General features: G+C 41.3%; 1 pseudogene; it reads left to right on the top strand.

Annotated features, from left to right (window-relative positions):
* Positions 1-207: 207 nt before the first annotated feature.
* Positions 208-9445, top strand: LOC127011996 (large subunit ribosomal RNA; annotated as a pseudogene).
* The last annotated feature ends 5555 nt before the right edge of the window (positions 9446-15000 follow it).

Below are 15000 nucleotides of genomic sequence, written 5' to 3'. Positions count from 1 at the left end.
ACTGAGAAATGTCTAGCATAAAAATTTATCTAGAATTGTCTCTTATTAATGATTAGAAAATAGAAAACCGTTGACAATATTATTGTTCTTCGTTGATTCGTTAAATCAAACAAATGCCATTTATATACAGATATTATTAATATAACGAATTTAATAAAATGTTTTATCATTATATATAAAGAATTAATTGCATATAAAAGTTATACACAACCTCAACTCATATGGGACTACCCCCTGAATTTAAGCATATTAATTAGGGGAGGAAAAGAAACTAACAAGGATTTTCTTAGTAGCGGCGAGCGAAAAGAAATCAGTTCAGCACTAAGTCACTTTGTCTATATGGCAAATGTGAGATGCAGTGTATGGAGCGTCAATATTCTAGTATGAGAAATTAACGATTTAAGTCCTTCTTAAATGAGGCCATTTACCCATAGAGGGTGCCAGGCCCGTATAACGTTAATGATTACTAGATGATGTTTCCAAAGAGTCGTGTTGCTTGATAGTGCAGCACTAAGTGGGTGGTAAACTCCATCTAAAACTAAATATAACCATGAGACCGATAGTAAACAAGTACCGTGAGGGAAAGTTGAAAAGAACTCTGAATAGAGAGTTAAACAGTACGTGAAACTGCTTAGAGGTTAAGCCCGATGAACCTGAATATCCGTTATGGAAAATTCATCATTAGAATTGTAATATTTAAACAATATTATGATAATAGTGTGCATTTTTTCCATATAAGGACATTGTAATCTATTAGCATACCAAATTTATCATAAAATATAACTTATAGTTTATTCAAATTAATTTGCTTGCATTTTAACACAGAATAAATGTTATTAATTTGATAAAGTGCTGATAGATTTATATGAATACAGTGCGTTAATTTTTCGGAATTATATAATGGCATAATTATCATTGATTTTTGTGTTTATTATATGCACTTGTAGGATTAACAATGCGAAAGATTCAGGATACCTTCGGGACCCGTCTTGAAACACGGACCAAGGAGTCTAACATATGTGCAAGTTATTGGGATATAAACCTAATAGCGTAATTAACTTGACTAATAATGGGATTAGTTTTTTAACTATTTATAGCTAATTAACACAATCCCGGGGCGTTCTATATAGTTATGTATAATGATATTTATATTATTTATGCCTCTAACTGGAACGTACCTTGAGCATATATGCTGTGACCCGAAAGATGGTGAACTATACTTGATCAGGTTGAAGTCAGGGGAAACCCTGATGGAAGACCGAAACAGTTCTGACGTGCAAATCGATTGTCAGAATTGAGTATAGGGGCGAAAGACCAATCGAACCATCTAGTAGCTGGTTCCTTCCGAAGTTTCCCTCAGGATAGCTGGTGCATTTTAATATTATATAAAATAATCTTATCTGGTAAAGCGAATGATTAGAGGCCTTAGGGTCGAAACGATCTTAACCTATTCTCAAACTTTAAATGGGTAAGAACCTTAACTTTCTTGATATGAAGTTCAAGGTTATGATATAATGTGCCCAGTGGGCCACTTTTGGTAAGCAGAACTGGCGCTGTGGGATGAACCAAACGTAATGTTACGGTGCCCAAATTAACAACTCATGCAGATACCATGAAAGGCGTTGGTTGCTTAAAACAGCAGGACGGTGATCATGGAAGTCGAAATCCGCTAAGGAGTGTGTAACAACTCACCTGCCGAAGCAACTAGCCCTTAAAATGGATGGCGCTTAAGTTGTATACCTATACATTACCGCTAAAGTAGATGATTTATATTACTTGTAATATAAATTTTGAAACTTTAGTGAGTAGGAAGGTACAATGGTATGCGTAGAAGTGTTTGGCGTAAGCCTGCATGGAGCTGCCATTGGTACAGATCTTGGTGGTAGTAGCAAATAATCGAATGAGACCTTGGAGGACTGAAGTGGAGAAGGGTTTCGTGTGAACAGTGGTTGATCACGAGTTAGTCGGTCCTAAGTTCAAGGCGAAAGCCGAAAATTTTCAAGTAAAATACAAATGCCAAACAAATATATATATTATATAAAATCTAGCTAAATTAATATACTTGAATAATTTTGAACGAAAGGGAATACGGTTCCAATTCCGTAACCTGTTGAGTATCCGTTTGTTATTAAATATGGGCCTCGTGCTCATCCTGGCAACAGGAACGACCATAAAGAAGCCGTCGAGAGATATCGGAAGAGTTTTCTTTTCTGTTTTATAGCCGTACTACCATGGAAGTCTTTCGCAGAGAGATATGGTAGATGGGCTAGAAGAGCATGACATATACTGTTGTGTCGATATTTTCTCCTCGGACCTTGAAAATTTATGGTGGGGACACGCAAACTTCTCAACAGGCCGTACCAATATCCGCAGCTGGTCTCCAAGGTGAAGAGTCTCTAGTCGATAGAATAATGTAGGTAAGGGAAGTCGGCAAATTAGATCCGTAACTTCGGGATAAGGATTGGCTCTGAAGATTGAGATAGTCGGGCTTGATTGGGAAACAATAACATGGTTTATGTGCTCGTTCTGGGTAAATAGAGTTTCTAGCATTTATGTTAGTTACTTGTTCCCCGGATAGTTTAGTTACGTAGCCAATTGTGGAACTTTCTTGCTAAAATTTTTAAGAATACTAATTGGGTTAAACCAATTAGTTCTTATTAATTATAACGATTATCAATTAACAATCAATTCAGAACTGGCACGGACTTGGGGAATCCGACTGTCTAATTAAAACAAAGCATTGTGATGGCCCTAGCGGGTGTTGACACAATGTGATTTCTGCCCAGTGCTCTGAATGTCAAAGTGAAGAAATTCAAGTAAGCGCGGGTCAACGGCGGGAGTAACTATGACTCTCTTAAGGTAGCCAAATGCCTCGTCATCTAATTAGTGACGCGCATGAATGGATTAACGAGATTCCTACTGTCCCTATCTACTCACTGTCGGTGTTAGATTGCTCGTGCGAACAGACGTGTTTTCCGTACGCTCCGCGAGTGTAGCCAATATTGACTGATAGAGACCAGATACGAAGCTAGAAACAGCACGAAAATTCGTGTTTTGTGCCTGCGAACCCAGTGCGCGTGTTTTCCCTGTGTAAAAGTGGTGAAATCGGGTGAAATTGGGTTTTTTCCCATTGGAAATTTTCCATTGCGCCACGTGTGTCACGAGAGAGGCGCTCTCTTGAGAGAGGCGTTAGGCTTATTTAGGCACATTTTGCCTAAAACAGCTGTGCGGTTTGTGTCATCGCTAAACTTTTATCAGCTGATCAGCTGATAGAGCTTTCCGACCAGCTGATAATAAAGGGGTAAGTCCTTGGTGGAAAAGCTTTTGGGTTGAAACTGCCGATAACCGGCGGATGGCGCCACCCAAAATGGATGTTGGAGATTCTGGCAGTGAGAGTGCTAGTAGTAGGGGAAGCAGTGGGGGCAGAGGACGACCCAGAGGTAAGCGCAATAAAGGGCCGCTGAGGGACGCCTCTAGGTGCAAGTTGATGGCACTGGATGCAACTGCCGCTGACACTGCGACAGCCCCTGCCGCTGCCGCTGCCGCTGCCGCTGCCCCTGCTGCTGCCGCTGCCGCTGCCCCTGTCGCTGCCCTTGCCGCAGCCCCTGCCGCTCCCGCAGCCCCCGCCGCTGCTGCATCCTATGCTGAACACGAGAAGACCTTCGTTGCACCAGCCAGTCCTCTAAAATCCTTCTCGGATAGGGAGTGGAGAGGTAATGGTGCCGTCGCTGCCGAGATGGGGGACATCCGATCGGAGATCGGTAGGATGTTCATGGTCTCCTATGCCAACCCGGCCACAAATGTGAAGGTGCAGTCCGTAGCCAACCGCTACGAGGAGGTTGTTGCAGCCCTCCTTATACGGATTGGAGTGCTTGAGGACCGCCTTAAGAAGCAGACACCGGTTGCCTCGGCCGTCTCATACGCAGCCGCCGCTGCTAGAGGCGCGCACCTTATCGCCTCACCTGCTGCCCCTGTCGCCCCCTATGCCCCTGTAGCCGCACCGCGGAAAATCCGGGAGACCTGGTCGGCAGTCGTTGCATGTGATGATCCGGCCTTATCAGGGAGGCAAATTGCGGACAAGGTCCGCAAAGAGGTAGCGCCTGCTTTGGGCGTCAGAGTGCATGAGGTGCGAGAGTTGAAGCGGGGCGGCGCGATTATTCGCACGCCATCGCAGGCGGAGATGTCGAAAATCGTTGCCTCCGCAAAATTCGCTGAGGTGGGCCTTAAGGTGTCCAAAAACACTGCCGCAAAACCCAGGGTGACGGTACAGGATGTGGACACCACTGTGACGCCGGATGAGTTCATGATGGAGTTAAAAGAGAAAAACTTCGAGGAGATGTCGCTGAAGGAGTTCCAGAAGGCGGTAGTCCTGGCGACCAAGCCCTGGTCAGCAGCTAACAGCGCCACTATAAACGTGACGCTGGAAGTAGATGATCAGGCGTTGGCCGTTCTCGAAAGCGGGAGGGTGTATATCAAGTGGTTCTCTTACCGCTGCCGCTCTCAAGTGCGCACCTATGCGTGCCACCGATGCCTTGGTTTTGACCACAAAGTCAGCGAGTGTCGGTACGCTAGAGAAAACCAGGTCTGCCGCCAGTGCGGACAGAACGACCACGTCGCGGCGAAGTGCAAAAATGCGGTGGACTGCCGTAACTGCCGCCATAAAGGGCTACCCTCGGGGCACTATATGCTCTCGGGTGGATGCCCGATATATAGCGCTGTGCTAGCCAGGGTGCAAGCTAGACATTAACATGTTCAGCTTCATCCAAGCGAATTGTGGTCGAGGCCGTTGCGCTGTCATCGAGCTTGCAAAGCGGATGAGAGATGCTGGCCACCTGTTCGCACTCATTCAGGAGCCCTATGTGGACGCAGGCAAGCGTCTCACTGGACTCCCTGGAGGCATGAGAATCTTCGCTGACAAAAGGAAGAAAGCTGCCATCATCGTGGACGACCCGTCTGCCATCTGCATGCCCATCGAGACATTGACGACGGATTATGGAGTGTGCGTGAGTGTCACAGGAAAATACGGCACCATTTTTCTGTCCTCCGTATACTGCCAGTACTCAGCTGCCCTGCAGCCCTACACTGACTACCTGGATACGGTTCTGCTGCTAGCCAGCAGGACACCGACAATCCTCGGACTTGATGCGAATGCGGTTTCCCCGATGTGGTTCAGCAAAACTCCAGCTAACTCTGGAGACCGTCTGAATCGCGAACGGGGACAGCACATGGACGAGTGGATCATCGCAAGCGGTGTCTGTGTGCTTAATACGGCCAGCCAGGTGTTCACGTTCGATAATCACCGCTCCAGAAGTGATATCGACGTGACCTTCACCAACGAAGCAGCGCGTGTGTGGGCAACATACGAATGGAGAGTTGACTTCTGGGAGCTGAGTGACCACAACATCATCACTGTTGAGGTTACTCCAGATCCAAGCAGTACTGTTGAGAGCCTAGCTCCGGTACCGCAATGGAGGCTCTCCAATGCAAGTTGGCGAAGATTCAGAGTAGAACTAAGGGATGTAGCTGAATGTCTCGAGGAACTGGAGGAATCGCCGTTGGATGATCATGTGTCAGCCCTTCGCTCCATCGTACACGAAGTGTGCGACAGGGTAATAGGGCGCAGGATACCTGCAGCAAGGGGAAACGTAATATGGTGGAATCCTGAACTGAGTACCAAGCGCCAAGAGGTCAGGAGACTGAGGCGCAGGCTGCAGGCAGCTCGTCGGAGTGGCACCGGCGATGTTGAGCGACTTGCCGCTGGATTAAGGCTTGCCTCAGGCCAGTATAAGAAGCTTATCCTGATGACAAAGGAACAAAACTGGCGGGACTTCGTGGGACGGCACAAGGATGATCCATGGGGGCACGCCTACCGAATATGCCGAGGCCGGAAAAAGACAACCGATCTTGGATGTCTTAGGTCGAACGGCGCGCTACTTACGACATGGCACGACTGCGCAGATATACTCCTCCGCAACTTCTTCCCTGTTGCGGAATCCACAGTGCGTGAGGGTATAACTCCTGCTGCTCCACCGACCCTCGAAGCCTTCGAGGTGGCAACCAGCGTCGCGAAGCTGAGAAGCCGGCGATCGCCGGGAATGGACGGCATCACGGGTGGGATCGTCAAGGAGGTATGGCGTGCTATCCCTCAGCACCTGACAAAGTTGTACTCTCGATGCCTCTCGGAAGGATATTTTCCTGCCGAGTGGAAACACCCGAGAGTGATACCGCTGGTAAAGGGGCCAGATAAGGACAGGAGCGATCCTGCCTCTTATCGTGGCATATGCCTTTTGCCAGTGTTCGGAAAGGTGCTGGAAGGGATCATGGTGAATCGACTGAAGGATGTGCTACCGGATGGCTGCAGATGGCAATTTGGATTTCGGCCTGGACGCTGCGTTGAGGATGCGTGGATGCACGCTAAAAACACCGTTTCCACCAGCCGCGAGAGGAGGGTGCTGGGAATCTTTGTTGATTTCAAGGGTGCCTTCGACAATGTTGAGTGGAACGCGGTGCTGGATCGGCTTATCGACGTCGGCTGTCGAGAGATAGACTTGTGGAAAAGTTATTTCTCCGGTCGAAGTGCCAGTATCATCAGCAGTTACGAAGCGGCCACAGTGTCGGTTACACGGGGCTGCCCGCAAGGGTCCGTCAGTGGTCCATTTATTTGGAACCTACTGATGGATGTGCTGCTTCAGCGCCTGGAGCCACATTGTGCTCTGAGCGCGTTTGCAGATGACTTGCTACTTTTCGTCGATGGGAATTCCCGTGCCGATCTGGAGCGAAAGGGTGAGCAGTTGATGGACATCGTGGGAGCCTGGGGAGCTGAGGTTGGAGTGAGTGTGTCAACCAGCAAGACGGCAATCATGTTGCTGAAAGGGAATCTTTCAGACACTAGGAGACCGACGGTACGGTTTGCTGGAGCAAGCCTGCCATACGTCACCAAATGCCGGTACCTTGGCATCTTAGTCGGCGAGCGGATGAGCTTTCTCCCGCATATCTCTGCTCTCAGAGATCGGCTGGCTGGAGTTGCCGGAGGGCTAGCACGGGTGCTCCGAGTCGATTGGGGGCTCAGCTCCCGTGCTAAGAGGACGATATACAGCGGACTCATGGTCCCCTGTGCACTCTTCGGTGCCTCGGTCTGGTACAAGGCGGCGAGCAAGGGCAAGTCCTTAAGACTCCTCACCTCGTGCCAGAGGACCATCCTATTAGGATGCCTACCGGTATGCCGCACAGTGTCCACGGTGGCACTGCAGGTGCTTGCTGGTGCTCCTCCAATGGATTTAGATGCTCACAGGATGGCAGTGAAGTTTAAGCTCAGAAAGCACGTTCCCCTGGACGAGAGCGACTGGCTCTATGGACAGGACTTGTCTGTGTTGGACTGGAAATCCAAGATGGCTCTGCTAGACGAATGTCTGCTAAATGAGTGGCAACTCAGATGGGACCAAGCGGCTCACGGTTTTGTGACTCGCCAGTTTTTCCCAGAGGCAGCGTTCGTCTACAAGAGGAAGGACTTTGTCTTCACCTTAAGAGCCGGATTCTTGCTGACAGGACACGGGTCGTTCAACGCTTTCCTCCATGGTAGAACCCTCAGCACCACAACCGCATGCTCATGTGGAGAGGAGAGTGAGGACTGGCTTCACGTACTATGTGAGTGCCGCCTCTATAGCGATTTGCGTGACTTGGATGCCCTTGGCATTGTTCGAGTCCAAGAACGATGGAACGTCGCAGGAGTAGTCGAGACCCCAGAACGGATGCGTCTCCTAGGAGCTTTTGCTGATGCTGCCTTCTCGAGGCGTAGGATGGAAGCGACGAGGGATGAACCGCAGGCGCCGGGACAATAGTCCCAAAACCCCCTTGCCGTGTGGCAACGGCGAAGAATACTGCCACAGCTTGTCATTGCTTGTCGTAGGAGGCGACTAATATGACATGGTTGCCCCATCCGAGCTTGTCGGAGCTGAAGGGGTGAGGCCCACCGAGCCTGAAATTTCGGTGCCACGGGTTGAGTGGTTCTCCAAGGCTACTCATTGAGGTCGGCCCCCTAGTGGGAGTTTCGTGGTGGCTGTGGTTGACACCTATATCGCGGGTAGAGTCCCCGGGCTCGACGTGGATGTTGCGTTAATACAACTCGGGTGCTGCGACCCAAAGAACAGTAGAGATTTTAGATAGATCTCGCCCCTATGCAAGGGGGAGTGCTTGCCCGACAAGCAAGTACTTAAATTGCTACTGGGGTGGTTGCTATGTACATAGCTATAGCTTCTAGTCCAGGGCGTTGGTTTGGCGCTTAACCCAGACCCTTGCATTATATACTCCCTTGTGGGTATATTAGAATGCCGTGGCTGTAATCCCTTCAGTGCGGAACACGTCACGTTAAATAAGTTCGGAGGGATCCGAGACACACCTGTCCCTATCTACTATCTAGCGAAACCACAGCCAAGGGAACGGGCTTGGAATAATTAGCGGGGAAAGAAGACCCTTTTGAGCTTGACTCTAATCTGGCAGTGTAAGGAGACATAAGAGGTGTAGAATAAGTGGGAGATATTAGACCTCGGTTTGGTATCGCCAATGAAATACCACTACTCTTATTGTTTCCTTACTTACTTGATTAAATGGAACGTGTATCATTTCCTAGCCATTATACGGATATATTTATTATATCTTATGGTATTGGGTTTTGATGCAAGCTTCTTGATCAAAGTATCACGAGTTTGTTATATAATCGCAAACAAATTCTTTAATAAAACGGTGCATTTATGTATTTTTGATTTGAAAATTTGGTATAACTCCAATTACTCAGGTATGATCCAATTCAAGGACATTGCCAGGTAGGGAGTTTGACTGGGGCGGTACATCTCTCAAATAATAACGGAGGTGTCCCAAGGCCAGCTCAGTGCGGACAGAAACCACACATAGAGCAAAAGGGCAAATGCTGACTTGATCTCGGTGTTCAGTACACACAGGGACAGCAAAAGCTCGGCCTATCGATCCTTTTGGTTTAAAGAGTTTTTAACAAGAGGTGTCAGAAAAGTTACCATAGGGATAACTGGCTTGTGGCGGCCAAGCGTTCATAGCGACGTCGCTTTTTGATCCTTCGATGTCGGCTCTTCCTATCATTGTGAAGCAAAATTCACCAAGCGTTGGATTGTTCACCCATGCAAGGGAACGTGAGCTGGGTTTAGACCGTCGTGAGACAGGTTAGTTTTACCCTACTAATGACAAAACGTTGTTGCGACAGCATTCCTGCGTAGTACGAGAGGAACCGCAGGTACGGACCAATGGCACAATACTTGTTCGAGCGAACAGTGGTATGACGCTACGTCCGTTGGATTATGCCTGAACGCCTCTAAGGTCGTATCCGTGCTGGACTGCAATGATAAATAAGGGGCAATTTGCATTGTATGGCTTCTAAACCATTTAAAGTTTATAATTTACTTTTTAAACGACAATGGATGTGATGCCAATGTAATTTGTAACATAGTAAATTGGGAGGATCTTTGATCACCTGATGCCGCGCTAGTTACATATAAAAGCATTATTTAATACAATGACAAAGCCTAGAATCAATTGTAAACGACTTTTGTAACAGGCAAGGTGTTGTAAGTGGTTGAGCAGCTGCCATACTGCGATCCACTGAAGCTTATCCTTTGCTTGATGATTCGATAATAAAATTGCATAATTTATTTGTTGTGTTGAACTTCTTATATAAAGTTCAACCAACAATCTATTTGTATGCATTGATTGTTTGCTTGGCTTTGTGGCGAATTTTTAATCCTTTATATATTACATTCCTAAGGTCTAGATTTTCAAGTAAGAGACCAATTTGATTAACATATCAATATAAGTACAACTCGACCATCTAATAATAACAATATGAATCGTCATCTTATTAGTGACGCGAAGATTGGCAAACATATAATATAAAAATATTCCTAAGGTCTAGATTTTCAAGTAAGAGACCAATTTGATTAACATATCAATATAAGTACAACTCGACCATCTAATAATAACAATATGAATCGTCATCTTATTAGTGACGCGAAGATTGGCAAACATATAATATAAAAATATTCCTAAGGTCTAGATTTTCAAGTAAGAGACCAATTTGATTAACATATCAATATAAGTACAACTCGACCATCTAATAATAACAATATGAATCGTCATCTTATTAGTGACGCGAAGATTGGCAAACATATAATATAAAAATATTCCTAAGGTCTAGATTTTCAAGTAAGAGACCAATTTGATTAACATATAAATATAAGTACAACTCGACCATCTAATAATAATATGAATCGTCATCTTATTAGTGACGCGAAGATTGGCAAACATATAATATAAAAATATTCCTAAGGTCTAGATTTTCAAGTAAGAGACCAATTTGATTAACATATCAATATAAGTACAACTCGACCATCTAATAATAACAATATGAATCGTCATCTTATTAGTGACGCGAAGATTGGCAAACATATAATATAAAAATATTCCTAAGGTCTAGATTTTCAAGTAAGAGACCAATTTGATTAACATATCAATATAAGTACAACTCGACCATCTAATAATAACAATATGAATCGTCATCTTATTAGTGACGCGAAGATTGGCAAACATATAATATAAAAATATTCCTAAGGTCTAGATTTTCAAGTAAGAGACCAATTTGATTAACATATCAATATAAGTACAACTCGACCATCTAATAATAACAATATGAATCGTCATCTTTTTAGTGACGCGAAGATTGGCAAACATATAATATAAAAATATTCCTAAGGTCTAGAATCTTAAGCAATAGACCAATTCAACTAAGAGTTGACATATAAAAATATGTTCCTTTTAATGTTAGCAAAATTTTATCGTCACATACTGTTAGTGACGCGAACGTTTTTTTCTCCATGTTTATATGAATGTTTATTCAAAGGTAGAAAGGCAGGATCGTTATTTTATAAGTGAAGCGATAAAAAAATATTATGCAATAGGACATCTATTTATAAATATTTTTAAGTCTTAGAAATTCAAGTAAAGAGATTCAAGAAATTCATTCAACTTAGAGCGCACATATAATTAAAACTATTCCTGAGGTTTAGAAACCAAATTAAATAAAGAGGACATATAAACGTATGTGGTATTTTGATGGTAGTAAAAATGTATCGCGATATTATTAGTGACGCGACCAATTTTTATACTTTTTGCTCCATGTGCAAATATATCTAGTGTTTAGATAGTCAATTAAAAATGACAATTTTAACTAAAAGACTTAAAAAAGTGTTTGTCAAACTTATAATTTTGTCAATACTATATAAAACGCCAATCATATCCTTATAAAAGTAAATACGGTATATGGTTATAAATACAAAACCATATATAAATAAAAAAATGAAATCGTATGTATATGGCTTATAGGTATAATACCTATAAGGCATAATAATGTATAATATTAGCAAATATACATATAAAAGTGCATAAATTGTATAGATATGGCATAAAGAAGGCATTTATGAGAATAGCTAGTAGAATTTGCCCATACACTACTAGCGAAATGAGATATTTATACCTAGTGAGGGCGGCACTAGTACTATAAATTGTGGCAAAATAAATCTTATGCAAATGCATAGGATTTTGTCAATACCGTACAAAAAACTAAGTAAAACGTATGGATATTGAAAAATAAATGGATTATATTCATAAAATACGAATATTTCTTGCATTCTCTTGTTATACGAGAGAATATCATACGGAGCGGGCAGCCCCTAGTATAGTAAGCAGTCGAATGGGAGACAGCGTGTCCAAAAACACCTATAGGGAGGTGGTCGTTGGCGGACCTCTCCTCGTATTGGTCAAACTTATGATTTTGTCAATACTATATAAAACGCCAATCATATCCATATAAAAGTGAATACAGTATATGGATATGAATAAAAAACCATACATAAATAAAAAAAAATATGTATAAAAAATTATACATATATTTATATTAAGCAATCGTATGGATGTGGCTTATAGGTATAATACCTATAAGGCATAATAATGTATAATATAGCAAATATACATATAAAAGTGCATGAATTGTATAGATATGGCATATAAGTGACATATTTATGAGAATAGCTAGTAGAATTTGCCCATACACTACTAGCGAAATGAGATATTTATACCTAGTGAGGGCGGCACTAGTACTATAAATTGTGGCAAAATAAATCTTATGCAAATGCATAGGATTTTGTCAATACCGTACAAAAAACTAAGTAAAACGTATGGATATTGAAAAATAAATGGATTATATTCATAAAATACGAATATTTCTTGCATTCTCTTGTTATATGAGAGAATATCATACGGAGCGGGTAGCCCCTAGTATAGTAAGCAGTCGAATGGGAGACAGCGTGTCCAAAAACACCTATAGGGAGGTGGTCGTTGGCGGACCTCTCCTCGTATTGGTCAAACTTATGATTTTGTCAATACTATATAAAACGCCAATCATATCCATATAAAAGTGAATACAGTATATGGATATGAATAAAAAACCATACATAAATAAAAAAAAATATGTATAAAAAATTATACATATATTTATATTAAGCAATCGTATGGATGTGGCTTATAGGTATAATACCTATAAGGCATAATAATGTATAATATAGCAAATATACATATAAAAGTGCATGAATTGTATAGATATGGCATATAAGTGACATATTTATGAGAATAGCTAGTAGAATTTGCCCATACACTACTAGCGAAATGAGATATTTATACCTAGTGAGGGCGGCACTAGTACTATAAATTGTGGCAAAATAAATCTTATGCAAATGCATAGGATTTTGTCAATACCGTACAAAAAACTAAGTAAAACGTATGGATATTGAAAAATAAATGGATTATATTCATAAAATACGAATATTTCTTGCATTCTCTTGTTATATGAGAGAATATCATACGGAGCGGGTAGCCCCTAGTATAGTAAGCAGTCGAATGGGAGACAGCGTGTCCAAAAACACCTATAGGGAGGTGGTCGTTGGCGGACCTCTCCTCGTATTGGTCAAACTTATGATTTTGTCAATACTATATAAAACGCCAATCATATCCATATAAAATTGAATACAGTATATGGATATGAATAAAAAACCATACATAAATAAAAAAAAAATATGTATAAAAAATTATACATATATTTATATTAAGCAATCGTATGGATGTGGCTTATAGGTATAATACCTATAAGGCATAATAATGTATAATATAGCAAATATACATATAAAAGTGCATGAATTGTATAGATATGGCATATAAGTGACATATTTATGAGAATAGCTAGTAGAATTTCCCCATACACTACTAGCGAAATGAGATATTTATACCTAGTGAGGGCGGCACTAGTACTATAAATTGTGGCAAAATAAATCTTATGCAAATGCATAGGATTTTGTCAATACCGTACAAAAAACTAAGTAAAACGTATGGATATTGAAAAATAAATGGATTATATTCATAAAATACGAATATTTCTTGCATTCTCTTGTTATATGAGAGAATATCATACGGAGCGGGTAGCCCCTAGTATAGTAAGCAGTCGAATGGGAGACAGCGTGTCCAAAAACACCTATAGGGAGGTGGTCGTTGGCGGACCTCTCCTCGTATTGGTCAAACTTATGATTTTGTCAATACTATATAAAACGCCAATCATATCCATATAAAAGTGAATACAGTATATGGATATGAATAAAAAACCATACATAAATAAAAAAAAAATATGTATAAAAAATTATACATATATTTATATTAAGCAATCGTATGGATGTGGCTTATAGGTATAATACCTATAAGGCATAATAATGTATAATATAGCAAATATACATATAAAAGTGCATGAATTGTATAGATATGGCATATAAGTGACATATTTATGAGAATAGCTAGTAGAATTTGCCCATACACTACTAGCGAAATGAGATATTTATACCTAGTGAGGGCGGCACTAGTACTATAAATTGTGGCAAAATAAATCTTATGCAAATGCATAGGATTTTGTCAATACCATACATAAACCGTATGGATATTGAGAAGTTAATAGATTACATCTATAATATGAGAAGTATTTTAGTATTCTTATTAAATAAGAGAATACTATAAGGGTGAGTGGCAAAGAGAATTGAATATACCCGAATGGGAGACAGCGTGTCCAAAAACTACTATAGGTGGTGTGGCAAATATGAGGAAGGCAATATATCCATATAATGAAAATAAAAGTGCGTTTTCTTATTATATAAGAGAACACTATATGGGTGAGTGGCAAAGTAAATTGAATATACCCGAATGGGAGACAGCGTGTCCAAAAACTACTATAGGTGGTGTGGCAAATATGAGGAAGGCAATATATCCATATAATGAATATAAAAGTGCGTTGTCTTATTATATAAGAGAACACTATATGGGTGAGTGGCAAAGTAAATTGAATATACCCGAATGGGAGACAGCGTGTCCAAAAACTACTATAGGATGGTCAATGGGCCGGCCGTCTGCTATTGACATATGTCAGTAGAGAAGATATTATCCGTCAAATTTGTTTCTTTATTCATTTATTTGAATACGAGACTTGGCTCCGCGGTTAATATTTTAAGCCCAAAGATAATAACGTTGAAACAAAGGCCAAGTTTCTATTGTACATAGAATAACAAATTGTTTCCGAATTTTATCGTTAATTTTAGGAGGTAGGCTAACATGATTTATATTATATGTGTATTATTAAATAATAATAGTACATAAAAGTCTACCAAAGAAATATAAAAATGTAATTATGAATACATTTTCAATATTAATATCAACTTATATTGTTGATAATAAAAAATAGCTATTAAGAGAGTTATTTAAGAAATTATATAATATATAATAAAGAGTATATATATAAATAATATATAAGTATATATTATTTAAGAAATAAATATAGTAGTAATAATTATATATATACACTCGGTTCTATTTTATATATTACCAGAGACTTATATG

The sequence above is a fragment of the Drosophila biarmipes genome, unplaced genomic scaffold, assembly GCF_025231255.1.
Source record: "Drosophila biarmipes strain raj3 unplaced genomic scaffold, RU_DBia_V1.1 ptg000016l, whole genome shotgun sequence".
In the NCBI taxonomy this organism is placed as follows: domain Eukaryota; kingdom Metazoa; phylum Arthropoda; class Insecta; order Diptera; family Drosophilidae; genus Drosophila; species Drosophila biarmipes.
The sequence above is the reverse complement of the archived record's forward strand: the minus strand, read 5'-3'. Positions and strand labels throughout refer to the sequence as shown.